Here is a 12,584-nt window from a genome sequence, read left to right as displayed (position 1 = left end):
TAATTATTATTTAAATGTTTTTGTCTGTTAATTTTAGTATTTCTGTTGTTTTTTATTTCATTTATATTGACTTTATTTTCTCCAGATAATCATGGACATTTTTAAAAAATATTTCTTGGTGTAGATGTACACAACACAATGCCTTTATTTTTATGTGGTGCTGAGGATGGAACCCCTGTCCCACCCGTGCTAGGCAACCGCTCTATTGCTGAGCCACAATCCCAGCCCTCATGGACATTTTCTTACGGCTTTCTTTTTCTAGTGATTTTTGAACATTTGTATTGAAGTATAATTGACATACAGTACACTGTATGTATTGAAACAATTCAACTAGAGAAGTTTTAGCATATATCTGCAAATGTGGTAGTAAAAACTATACCACAATCAACATAATGGGAATGTCTATTGCCTCCAAAGTTTCTTGTATTCTTTATAATCTCTCCTTTCTCCACTTTAGGCAACCATGCACCTGCTTCCTTTAGCTGTAGATTAGTTCACACTTCCTGGTGTTTCAAATGAATGGAATCAGATAGTTTTTCTCATCTGACTTCTTTTACTCAGTAGAATTACTGGTCATATGGTAGGTGAATGTTTAAGTTTTTTAAAACTATGAAACTGTTTTCTAAAGCATTCATTTGACCATTTAAAATTTCCATGAACAGTGTGGGAAAATTCTAGTTACTCCACATCTTTGCCAACACTTAATATTGACAGACTATTCCATTTTAGTCATTTGATGTATCAGGCTTTTAGTGTTACACCTGAGAAAACATTTGAATATGAGTTGAAGTTTTCTGAGTTTTATTACATCTAAGAAAACATCTCAACATCATAAAGATTTCCTTCTATACCTTCTTCTGTAAGTTTTACAGTTTTAGGTTTCATAGCTATAACTATGATTCATTTAAAGTTTTTTTATATATATGATAGAAGATATGAATTAAAGTTCTGTCTCTCTCTCTCTCTCTCTTTTTTGGCATTTGAAAGTTGAACTGTCACATCAAACTGTTAAAAGTTTGCTCTTTCTCCATTGATTGTTTTTTCGTCTATGTAAAAAAAGGTCAGTTGTCCATATGTATATGGGTGTATTTTTCAATTCTTATTCTATTTCATTGACTTATTTGTATATATTTACTCCTGTTCTATGCTGTCTCGATTATTAGCTTTAAAAAATTCTTGAAATCAGATAATATTCATTTCCCAATTTTGTTCTTTTTAAAAGTTATTTTGGGTACTCTAGGTCCTTTGGTTTCCATATAAATTTATGGAATTATCTTATTAATTTCTAAAAAAGAAAAGAAATGAGAAAGACTGCTGAAATTTCAAGTGAGATTGCATTGAATATATATAAACATTTGGAGAGAATTAGAAAATTAAGGAGTGGAACAACTGGGTCAAAGGTGGTTCCATTCCAAGTTTTCTGAAGAATCTCCATACTGCTTTCCATCGAAGTTGCACCAGTTTGCAGTCTCACCAGCAATGTATAAGTGTGCCTTTTCCCCCACATCCTTACCAACACTTATTATTGCTTGTATTCTTGATAATTGCTATGCTGACTGGAGTGAGATGAAATCCTAGAGTAGTATTGATTTGCATTTCCCTAATTACCAGAGATTTTGAACATTTCTTCATATTTGTTGATCAATTGTATTTTTCTTCTATGAAGTGTCTGTTCAGGTCCTTAGCCCATTTTATTTATTTATTTATATTTGCTTATTTATTTATTTATTTATTTTGTGTGTGTGTGTGTGTGTGTGTGTGTGTGTGTGTGTATTTTCTATTATATTTTCTACATCGGTTATCACACTATTTCCAAGTAAAGATGATTTATTTCTTTTCTAGTTTATGTGGCTTTTGTCTTATTTTAATATATAGTGCCTTTGGTACAATATTTAATAGAAAAAATAAGTGAAGATATCCAAGCATCTCCCTTATTTTATTGCAAAAGCATTTAGTCTTGCATCATTAATTCTTTATGTGGGTTTTATTTTATTTTTTGTAGATATATTTGAATAGATTGAGGAAGTGCTTTCTGAATTTTTAATTTTCTGAGTTTTATTGGGAATGGATGTCAGATTCTGTCAATTTTTTTCTGCGTATTAAGATGATCTTATGATTTTTCTTTAGTTTGTTAAGTTACCATTACATTGATTTTTGTAAAAGTTGCATTTTTGTAATAAATCCACTTGGTCTTCATACATTAGCCTTTTTATATATATTAGATTTGTATACTAAAATTTTGTTTAGAATTTTTGCATCTGTGTTCATGAGAGATCCAGACTTTTTGTTTCCTTGCAATGTCTTTGGGTTTGATAACAAAGTAACATTGACTTTAAAGAATGAATTCAGAAGTATTCCCTCTTCTTCAATTTTCAGAAAGAATTTATGTAATTTTTATTACCTTTTTCTTAAACGCCTGGATGAATTTCACCTGTGAAGCCATGTAGGCCTGTGAATTTCTTTGTGAAATGTTTCTTAACTGCAACTTAAATTTACTCAATAGATATAGGGCTATTTAGACGATTTCTTCATGAGTGAGGTTTAATAGTTTGTACCTTTCAAAGGACTTATTTATTTAAACAAAGTTGTCAAAATGTTTTCTTTTTATTATTTTAAATTCAGAACCACATTACTTCTTTCATTCCTGATACTGGTAATTTATATCTTCTGTCTCTGGGAGCTGGAGCACTTGTCTGGTACTAATAGGGAACAGAAAAATGTGAGTGACGGGAAAATGAGGTTAAGGGAATAATTCTGTAAATGGGGTCTACTGCACTGACCCCAAATGCTTTTTCTTTTTCTTTTTCTTTCTTTTTTTTTAAATGTAACTTACTAGCAGTCATGCCTGGCTTAGATCAACAGAATATGTTTGTTACACTCCTCAGCAAACAATCTGTTCACTGCAAATGAAATGCAGAACCAAAATGCTGAAGAAAAAGAGCACAAATTAGGGGCTGAGATTGTGGTTCAATGGTACAGCATGTGTGAGGCACTGGGTTCGACCTTCAGCACCACATAAAAAGAAATAAAATAAAGGTATTGTGTCCATAAAAATCAAAACAAACCAAATCCTACAAGTTACCCTTAGTAAGATAAGGGCACTTTTGTGACCCTTACAAAGACCAGATCCCAGAATGCAGGCAGATAAGGATAATTCACACTAACCATAAACTTGATAAGAACAAATTTCAATTAAAACTGATCATCATGGGCCAAAGTGAATTAAAGTTGGGATGGGGACTTAAAAGTCTGTTGTCCATCACATTCCACCATCATTTCTAACCCCATGACCCCTCCCTTCCCCTCCCACCCCTCTGGCCTTACTAGAGTTCATCTATTCCTCCCATGCTCCCTCTCCCTATCCCACCATGAGTCAGCCTCCTTATATCAGAGAAAACATTCAGCATTTGGGTTTTTGGGATCGGCTAACTTCACTTAACATTATCTTCTCTAATTCCATCCATTTACCTGCAAATACCATGATTTTGTTCTCTTTTATTTCTGAATACTCTTCCATTGTGTATATATGTCACTTTTTTTTTTATCCATTCATCTATTGAAAGGCATCTAGGTTGGCTCCACAGTTTAGCTATTGTGAATTGTGCTGCTACAAACATTGATGTGGCTATGTCCCTGTAGTATGCTGCTTTTAAGTCCTTTGGGTATAGACTGAGGAGGGGGATAGCTGGGTCAAATGGTGGTTCCATTCCCATTTTTTCCAAGAAATCTCCATACTGCTTTCCATATTGGCTGCATCAATTTACAGTCCCATCAGGAGTGTACGAGTGTACCTTTTCCCCCACATCCTCACCAACATTTATTGTTGTTTGTCTTCATAAGAGCTGCCATTTTGACAGGAGTAAGATGAAATCTTAGAGCATTTTGATTTGCATTTTTCTAATTGCTAGTGATGATGCATTCCACTGTCATATATAAATAAAAATTAATTAAGAAAAAAGAATTTTTAAAAAAAGAGATAACTTGGATTACTCAAATAAACTCCTTTCTTCTTGATTCTAAAAAAAAAAAGTCTGTTGTCACCTTGCTGTCAGTAAATAGTCAAGACATGAACCTGGGTAGGATTATCTGCAAAGCCCTGGGACTCCCCAGTAAAACTGAGGGCAGGAGGGGTGTGTTGTCTTTCTCTATGAGAGGACCCATTATTTCCTTGATAGTGTCCCTCTTTTTCCTTTTCCTGTCCCTTCTGTTTCTCTGAGAGACATATCTGAAATCTTTCTAGCATGATTATAAGAATCTGGGTGAAGAGGAAAGCCTGTGAAAGCCTGCTTCAGTTCTGTGACAGGCCAGTGCCCTGTAACATTTGGTGTTAGGCCTGGTTTTACATACCTTATCATCTAAACTACCTCTATTATATGCCTCAGGTTCTTGGTGACTGAGGGAAAGTCTTGAGACAACTCATGGTTCTTTGGCTAGAGCACGCTCTAGTAAGGACCAAAAGGTCTCTTGATTCGAATTTAGATGCTACAGCCCTTAAGGATAAGAATTGAGGCTTTCACCGTTGGCGTTTTTGGGGAAAAAATCTTGCCCACTGGCAATTGAAAGATTCTTGGTGAAGGCCTCATACTTGTAGAATCTGAAAGCCAATGATCATGAGACTTTTTTACCCCAAGTTAAAGAGTCCTCTTTTTCTTCCTTTTACTCTCTAATATTTATCTCCAGACCTAAAGAACACAGTTAAAAGGATCCCTCTACTAATGAAGAGGTAATTCTAATAAAAATCTATTTTACAGAAATCAGGTGGTGTTAGATATCTTAAATATAGCTCAAGGGGACACCTGTGCCATTATAAAAACTGAACATTATGTATTTATAGCAACTTTGCTTATTTTTCTAAAGACTTAAGTGGTCTCCACTCATTAATCAGTAGCATGTTGGACCCCACCTTAAACTTTAATGAATTGTTGTCTAAAGAGACTGACTGATAATACTAATTGCTTCTGTGCTATTTACAGAAAATGATGTTTTGCTGTCCTGTTTATTGTTGTTCTAGCATAATTCCTGTCCTGTATTTGCTTTGTTCAGTCACCCACCAACTGCCACCATGGATCTCTGGATTGCCTTGTTGCTAAATTCCCTTAACTGTCTATGCCTGTACCTGATAGAGAACAAGGATTTCACATCATTTCACCTAACTTCACTCTCTCTAATACGGAAGCATCCAGGTCAAATCAATGCCCAAATATCCTAAGAGAATTTAGGGACTCAAAGTCATTGAGAGGGGAATGATAGGGAACAAACAGATATAAGTAGTGGGAAAATGAAGTTAGGAAATAATTCCATAAGCTGAGCCCACTTTGCTGACCCCACATGCTTTCTTTTTCTAAAAAGAAATTTATCTACAGCCCTGCCTGGCTTAAGTCCACAGGATATGTTTCATTCCTTAGCAAACAAATTGTTATCTGAAGGAAAACTGGAGACCCCAAATGCCAATAAGATGAATATAAGTTACTCTGAATGGGGTGGGGGACTTCTGTGACTCTTACACAAAGCAGATGCCAGAACTCAGGGAGATAAGGATAATTCCCCCTAACCATAAAATCTGTAAGAACAGGTTTCAATTAGAACTGGTCAGCATGAGTCAAAGTTACCTAGAGTTGTCATAGAAGTGGGGACTTGAAAGTCTCATGCAATTCTCCTGTCAGTCAAAAGTCCAGAGGCAAACCTGGATGGGATTCTCTGGAAACCTCCCTGGGATCCCCAATAAAACTGGAAGGCAGGAGAAGATTGGTTCCTTCTCTCAGAGAGGACCCCACTTTTCCCTTGACAGTGTTCCCTATTCCCTTTTCATATCCCTTCTAATAAATTCATGTCTGCTACTCTGAGAGACATGTCTGAAATCATTCTGGTATGATCACAAGAATTGGAGTGAAGAGGGAGGGGTCTTGGCCCTCAGCTTTAAATTAAGAGGGTAGGACTTTTCAAGTTTCCTTCTATTTTTAATATTCAATAAGTATGATAAGTCTTCTTAGAGATTTATCAATTTTAATAGCCTTATGTAACCAGGTTTTTGTTTTATTGATTTTCTCTATCATTTCTTTAATTTCAATTATCTATACTTTGATCTTTATTATTTCCTTTCTTCCCGGTACTATGGACTTCATTTCCTTTACTCTTTTTATATTCTTCAGATTGACACAAGGACATTAATTTAATATCCTCCTTTTCTAATATAGACCATTAGTGTTATAAATTTCCTGGTATTTCTTTAGCAACTTGTCACAAATTCATTCAGTGCAAAACATTTTCTAAGTTCCATTTTGATTTCTTCATGGCTTCATGCGTTATTTAGAACATTGTTATTTTACTTCCAAATATTTGAGCATTTTCTCATTGTTTGTACTGAGCTCCCAACATTTAAATTTTTATGTTATTGAGCACTGGATTTTTGTTATATCACTTTAAAGAATATTGATCTGTAAGATAAGTATGTAAGTTACTTGGTGATCCTCTTGAGCCTTGTTTTAAGCTGAGAGCAACTCTGCCATGACTTCTACTTTAGTGCCTCTTTAGCTCAGTACTAGGCATTACCTTTCTTACTTCTTCTGCACAAACCACCTATTCTAGGGATTTCTATGCTCTAGTTTGTTGGAATTCAAACAACTCCTAGTACTATGTGAGCTCTAGGAATTGTTCAGTTTACCTTCCCTAGTACTTATTCCTTCACCAATGTTCTTCCTTTGTCTGACCTTATAAAATGCAGATTAAGGCATACATCCTAATGTAGTAAAAATACAATTTCATTTTTCCCACTGTCCTTTCACAGTTTAGTCTATGCGATTATCTTTCCTATTCCTATGCAAAGACTCCAGCAACCCATAATTTTCTGCTCATTCTTGGGTGATGATCTACAGTCACAAAGTCAGAGGCAAAAACAAGGAAATCCAGGGGAATTCTATGAAGATTTCCAGAGGTCTTTCTCAACACAGCTGCTTCTCTCTTATACTCTACCCTGAAAATTTTAGCTATGTAGGTCTTCCTGAGCATTAATCTCTGTCTTCTCAACTTGGTGAAATCATTAGATTCTCTTTCATTTCTCCTCCCTGTGCGGCAGTTTAGAAATTGCTTCCCAGAAGAGAGACAGGGTGATTGTGGAGTTCACCTTGTCTTTTCCTGGGGATCAAGGTTCTGTGCTTCCTGTTTCCTAATGTCTAAATTCAATTGTTTATTATATTTTGTCAGTGTTTTTAGTTGTTTTCAGCATAAGGCTGATTTCAGTCAGATTTTCCCTCCTGGTGGAAAATAGAAGTTTTATCCTGTCTAGATTTGGAAATTCTATTAATTATAAGATTAATGTTAAATCATCTTCATGATATCTTTGTTAGATTTTTAGTATTTGTTAAATTATATACTTGAAGTTAGGCAGGGAACTAAAAAGGACCCCAGTCTTGGGAGCCTGGACCCTGATTCTAGTACCATACCTGCCACTTACTAGTAGTCTCAGTTGTATAAATTTCCAGTGTGTCAGTGTTCAAATCTGTAAATTAAGATGGTGGGACTCTGCAGATTCTCTTCTACTTTCTAAATTTAATTAGAGAGGATCTATATCCCTACTCTTATATCCTTAGGAATACTTCTTTCATTTTTGGTCATGTCATTCCCTTGATAAAAGATCAGTAGTTGTTGGGAGATATTTAGAGAAAGGAAAATAGAAAGATCCAGAGAAAGAAGTATGAAATAGTTGCAGAAAATTAGGATTAGGTTTGAGGAAAAAATAAAAGCAATGTGGCATGATCAAAATCAATCTCTTTCTGTACATGTAGACAGGGTGAAGAAAGAATTGAAAAGACTTTCTTGTAGTTTCTTTTTATGCTAGGAAACTTGGTATAGTGCTTAGGGTATGATACACAAAATAGGTAATTGAGCAATATTAGGAAAAAATGTGGATGTCTCAAAACAAGGCCAGTGAAGTTAAGTGCCAGGCACATCAAGTTGATGATGTCATAGAGGGAAGAGGTCATTTCATTACCCATGCAGGCATTGAACCCATGGATTTCATGTGACTAAGCAGTTTTCTCTGGTAGATGATTTTGCTAACCAAATATTTAAATCCTGCATCTTTTGCAAACATACTGAAATGGCATACCTCATAATGCAGTAAAAATACAAGTTTGTTTTTCCCACTGTCCTTTTACATTTAGTCTATGGTATCATCTTTCCTACTTCTATGACTCCAGTAACCTATAATTTCCTGCTCATCTTAGGTGACAAATGATCTATTGTCACTAAATCACAAATACATTCAGAGGCCAAAAGGAGAAAAATCAAGTCTTGTGTAATACTCAAAACTTTGAATTTCATTTACTGTTATCTCTCCTTCCCACCCCACTGCATCCTCACTCCCTACTTCATGGTTGGCTCTGAATGGAAGCCACAAATGTAGTCAGTGGCAAAAACAAGAAAATTCAGTGACCAATGATTCAAATCTTTTATGAAGATTTATGAAGGTGAGGAGTAGTTGATCTCCATTTCTCCACCTCCTGTTTCTAGTCCTCCCTGCTGTTTTGATAGCTGCCACTTCAATCTCACAAGGGTGCAGAGGTCAGGGGCCAAGAGAACTAGGTGAAACATAAGGCAAGTACTTCTTCTTCTGGCCTAACAGATGTCTTTATCCTTTAAGATATCACTTTCTTAGACTCTATGGTTTGGATGGTTCTATTTTATTTTTCCTGCGGTTTCACTTTCTCCTGTCATTCCCCTAATCCAGCAGGATACTTATTTCTGTGTTCTGATGGTCACTGTGACTCTTGGTCCTTGAACATCAAGTAATGAATCTCCACTGTCCTTCAACTTCTTGAAGGTGGCTCTACTGGACAGGACAAGACAATCCTCATCCTGGCTTACTTTGTCTCAGACCCCACAGCTCTTAAGGAACACTCATACAACCCTTGCCTGGGACTGTCAGTGTCCCAAATTTTTGCTTCCGAAGCAGTCAGTTCTCTTGCCTTTAGCATTTTGCCTGGTAGGAGTTGTTAGATTCTGGACACAGTGTCAATTTCAGCTTTCCCAACAGTGAGTTGGACACCAGTCTTTTATCCTTAAGAAACACTCTTACTGTTCTCTGAGGGTCTTCTCCCACTAGACTAGGGTTAGAGGATTGACCTTTTCTTATCTCCCTGACTTCATGGCAAACCTGGCAAAATACTCACTGCCAGCCCAAAGATCTCTTCCCTGGTCTCTTTTGTCATCATTTCTTACCCTTATGTGTTTTTTATAACTAGCTGAGAATCCCAAAAGGACCCCCAGTAAAGATTATTTACTTTGAAGATCTTCAAAGCATGGTTTGGAACTTTTCTTTGGAATTTTGAATCTATTATATTTTGTTGCCTGGTGGAAACTTCAGTTTTCAGATCCTATTACACAAGTAATAAACAAACATGATTTATGGGCCAATCCTTGAATCACAGTCCAGTGGTGTAACATCTGGCTCTACTAAACATTTTGATTTCTAAGTGTGTATTGTGTAAAAAAAAATTAAGCAGGGGTGGGGGAAATGACTCTTAAAGAGTTTTACTTAATCTTTGACCAGCTCTGCTGTTTAGCACTTATTAACTAGAGCTGCAGGCATACAGAGTTCAATAATTTGGAATGAAATTCCTTACTGTGTGTATAGTGTGGTATTTTTTAATAAAGTAGTAGATATTCCCCAAGGGCATCATGTGGGTCTTGACCACTGAGATCTCTTCCAGCACCAGAGAGTGGCAAGTCCATGTTTCTTTGGCAAGACAAGAGGGCAGGAAAGTGGCTCTGCAAATATTTCCACATTAATTCCCTCACCAGTTGACCACTCTAAACATAGACTTAATGTGCACCATAATAACATGTTTCAGTAAAATTTGAAGGGAGAAGACAGTGGTGGATGGTTCTATTTTCTGAGGTCTGAATAGCCTTACAGGGTTACTTGACTCCATAGCAGAGGAGTGAGGGAAGACACAGCACCCTGAGGACACCAGATGTGACTTAGTGAGATCCTATATGCTGCTGATTGTTCCTGACCTTTGTAGTTAAGATTAAAAACCAAAAAGACAGTTTGTATAAATCTAAGAGGGAACTAGTTGAATAAGAGTCAAGTGAGTTTCTTCTATTTCACCTCTCTGGAGACTTGAATCATGGAATTGGAAGGCATTTGCTTGATGTTTGATTTGTTCAAATGGTTACTCTCCAAGCTGGTGTCCTATTTGAGCCCGTAGCAGAAAAGTTTGCCATTTCCTTGAAGAGTCTTGTTTTCTCCCTACTCTTTACCTTGCAACTTCTCTAAGATTCCCAAGTTTTGTGATGTCACAGCAGTGGAGAGGTTATCATCATGCTTTAATTTTGGGTTTCTATTATAAAAACAATAGTCATCTGTTGGTTTTCCATATGTATAAGCATGTTTTATATAATTGGGTATGCTTTTTCACTCTGCACCACAATTTTTATGTTAATATGTCACCATCTGTACAAGTGCTCTGTAATTTCATAGTGCTGTTGACTTCTTCAAAGTCATGCATGAACCCCCAAGGGGAGGTTTCCCCAACTTCAGATGACTCAGTCATGGTCACCTCATGGGCTCTTTATCCATCTTTGAATCACAGTTTTAGCATTCTAATTGACCTTCAAGATCATCTAGTCCCATACCTGCCTTTTAAAGAAATGGATTTCTAGAGATTTTAAGCAATTTCTCAAAGTTACACAAATTTGTCTATATTGCAGATACCAAGCAAAAACTCATAAGGCTGAATCCCCTTTTGATATTTTTTTCCCACTAAGCTGTCAGTTGAATGAATATTCTCTACATTATCCCATGTCTCCTAAAAACAGTAGCCAAAACTATAAACAAATGCCAGTATAAAAAACACTACAGCGCTGGGATTGTGGCTCAGTAGTAAAAGTGCTTGCCTGGCATGTGTGGGGCATTGAGTTCAATTCTCAGCACCAAATATAAATAAGTGAATAAAATAAACGTCATCAACAACTAAAAATATATATTAAAAAACTCTACTAAAGTACTTCAATATTATAAGTGCTAATATTAAGCTGTTGGTATTTTATAATATCTCTAAGACTGAGAAAATTCTTATTTAATTGCTATGAAACAGCTTTTGTAAAGTATTGTAAATAATACAAAAAATACATAATCCCTAACTTCTAGTAATTTTTATCAGAGAAAAAAACAATTATTATTCAGCTTTTGGTCAGCTCTAACCCTACAACCTCTTTAAACCATTTTGTCCCATCATTCCAGATGTGGAACACCTATTAAAACTTAAATATAGTATATAATATATAATATGCATATAGTTACATTATAGTATTAGTAATAATATAATTACAATTACATATAATAATGTTAACTATATTAATGTCAGTTAATGTAATAATATATACAAGCTCTAATTTAGAATTTCCAATATATTTTAATACACCTGTGCAATTTCTTTGAAGTAGTCACAGACATTAAAACTTGGGATTTAGGGGCTAATGCATTTGTAATTAGTGATTCCCAACCCTCCATCCCTACCCTGTAAATACTGCTCTTTGATTTCTTCTCTGATTCATCTGAATCAAGAATGATTTCTTAGATTTAAAGAACTATAGGGTAATTTAAATGTGATATTTTGGTAAATTTAGTCCTTAACATTATGAAGGCTCAAACAGCAATAAAATAGTATCATTATTTTTTTACATGGACAAACTGAGACTCAGCAACCTTATGTGACTTGTTCAGGATTTCCCAGTTAGTAGGAGAGGGATCAGGGTCTTATAGTTATATTGGGTGGTGTTAGAGCTCACAGGCTTCCTGCCAGTCCATGCAATAGAGTATAATAAAATAGGAAAAAGCAAATGGCAAAAAATGCTAGTTACAAATTATAGTTTTGTCCCAGTGAAGTTATAGACACACCAAATTATCTGACTATAAGAGGTTTCCAAATGTGTCCCGGTGCCCCATGTGTCCCTCCTAAAGCTGTGTGAATTTTTTTGTTAGAAGAGAAGCCTTATTGTGGGGGAAAGAAGGGTTCCCCAGGGTAAGGAATGGAGGGACACACCCTTTCAAGATATGTTTGTTGAATTCACCTTTTCCAAGAATTGGGCCTGAAGCAAGAATAAAGGGATCAGAGATAGAAAGTCTTAGGATCCTAATTGACAAAAGAAATTAACATTCACAGCAGTCATCTAAAGACAGGGTCCCAGGTCACCAAGTGGCAAGTGGGATAATAGGATTTCAGGTTTATTTTGAGGAGGAAGTTATTTGCTAAGATCCCTGTTCTTGGCTAACTCAGGCAGTGTTGTGATCCTGACATCATCTTGTTTGTTTAGGGATCCTTGTTCCCAAGATTTTCCTTATAAATTATCAGTGCTCTGTGAGATAATGTGAGTTTTGTGTTTTTCCATGGAAGAAGAATAAGCAGCAGTAGAGATTTGACGAATATATGTGGGTAGGCACATATAACTAAAAGTTGTTTTGTTCAGTTGGCATGAACCCATATTGTTTACCCCCAAGGGTGTCCAAAACAAAACCTTTCATAAGTTTTCAACCAGGAAGAAAAGGGAACGTTTGGTAAAAAGAAAAGAAATGTAGACATTTT

General features: G+C 35.7%; 1 protein-coding gene across 1 annotated transcript in view; it reads left to right on the top strand.

Moving 5' to 3' along the window:
• Positions 1-12,584, top strand: part of Lvrn (laeverin) — an 83,811-nt gene that overhangs the window by 14,469 nt on the left and 56,758 nt on the right. The window lies entirely within an intron of this gene.

The sequence above is a fragment of the Ictidomys tridecemlineatus genome, chromosome 1 (assembly GCF_052094955.1).
Source record: "Ictidomys tridecemlineatus isolate mIctTri1 chromosome 1, mIctTri1.hap1, whole genome shotgun sequence".
In the NCBI taxonomy this organism is placed as follows: domain Eukaryota; kingdom Metazoa; phylum Chordata; class Mammalia; order Rodentia; family Sciuridae; genus Ictidomys; species Ictidomys tridecemlineatus.
The sequence above is the reverse complement of the archived record's forward strand: the minus strand, read 5'-3'. Positions and strand labels throughout refer to the sequence as shown.